The sequence below is a fragment of the Setaria viridis genome, chromosome 4 (assembly GCF_005286985.2).
Source record: "Setaria viridis chromosome 4, Setaria_viridis_v4.0, whole genome shotgun sequence".
NCBI lineage: Eukaryota > Viridiplantae > Streptophyta > Magnoliopsida > Poales > Poaceae > Setaria > Setaria viridis.
This window is the reverse complement of record NC_048266.2, coordinates 16,154,001-16,154,851: the sequence shown is the minus strand read 5'-3', so window position 1 is coordinate 16,154,851 and position 851 is coordinate 16,154,001. Positions and strand designations below refer to the sequence as shown.

General features: G+C 48.8%; 1 non-coding gene across 1 annotated transcript; it reads left to right on the top strand.

Annotated features, from left to right (window-relative positions):
* Positions 1-239: 239 nt before the first annotated feature.
* On the top strand, positions 240-311 carry TRNAQ-CUG (transfer RNA glutamine (anticodon CUG)). Its single transcript has one exon. It is a non-coding gene; the product is annotated as a tRNA-Gln (tRNA).
* Positions 312-851: the final 540 nt, after the last annotated feature.

The window sequence follows — 851 nt, the reverse complement described above, 5'->3', positions numbered from 1 at the left end:
CTACTGGTATTCCAGTTGCTATCGCCTTAACGCCAAGTCCCTACCAAAACCTGTCCATCCTCCCAGCTTTAGGATGTCAGTTCAGTGTTGGCCTGGGGACAGACTACACAGGATACATGCGCACACTTGGACCAGTAAGTCGGCCAAAGTATGATTCCTCGAGGCTTTGGGGGTATTGCAGACTGTACACTTTCTTACCAATAAATAAATAATTTACTACAAAAAATGATGACATCAACGGTCCCATGGTCTAGTGGTCAGGACATTGGACTCTGAATCCAGTAACCCGAGTTCAAATCTCGGTGGGACCTATTTTTCAGCAACATTTTTTTTGCCACTTTTTTCAGCTACCGCGGGCCCTTGTGCTACTGCGCACAAGCCTGCACAGGCAGCAAAACGTCAACACCTTGTGTGAATATTTTCGGCCGCCGAAGCAGCAGCAGTACTGTAAACATGCAAAGACAAGCATGAGAGCAGGCAGATCAAACGTAGCACAAGCAGAGCAGCCAAATTGGCTGCTACAAGCACAGAGGCCGGAGGCGGTCAATATACCTGTCGTAACAGCCACTAGTCGTTGGTGATCGTCCGTGCGGCTGCGCCAGATGGCGGAGACCGAGGACTGTGCGAGGCGGCGGGTTCAGCAGTCATGGCAAGGGCGGGCGCGAGGAGGCCAACAGGCCGCGAGAAGATATCCTTCCCAGTACATGCCTAGTTCCAGAAATGCAGCGGGTCTGTTTGGATGACATGTCCTGAACTTTAGAACATATCACGTCGGATGTTTAGATACTAATTAGAAGTATTAAATATAATCTAATTATAAAACTAATTGCACAGGTGGAGTCTAATTCACG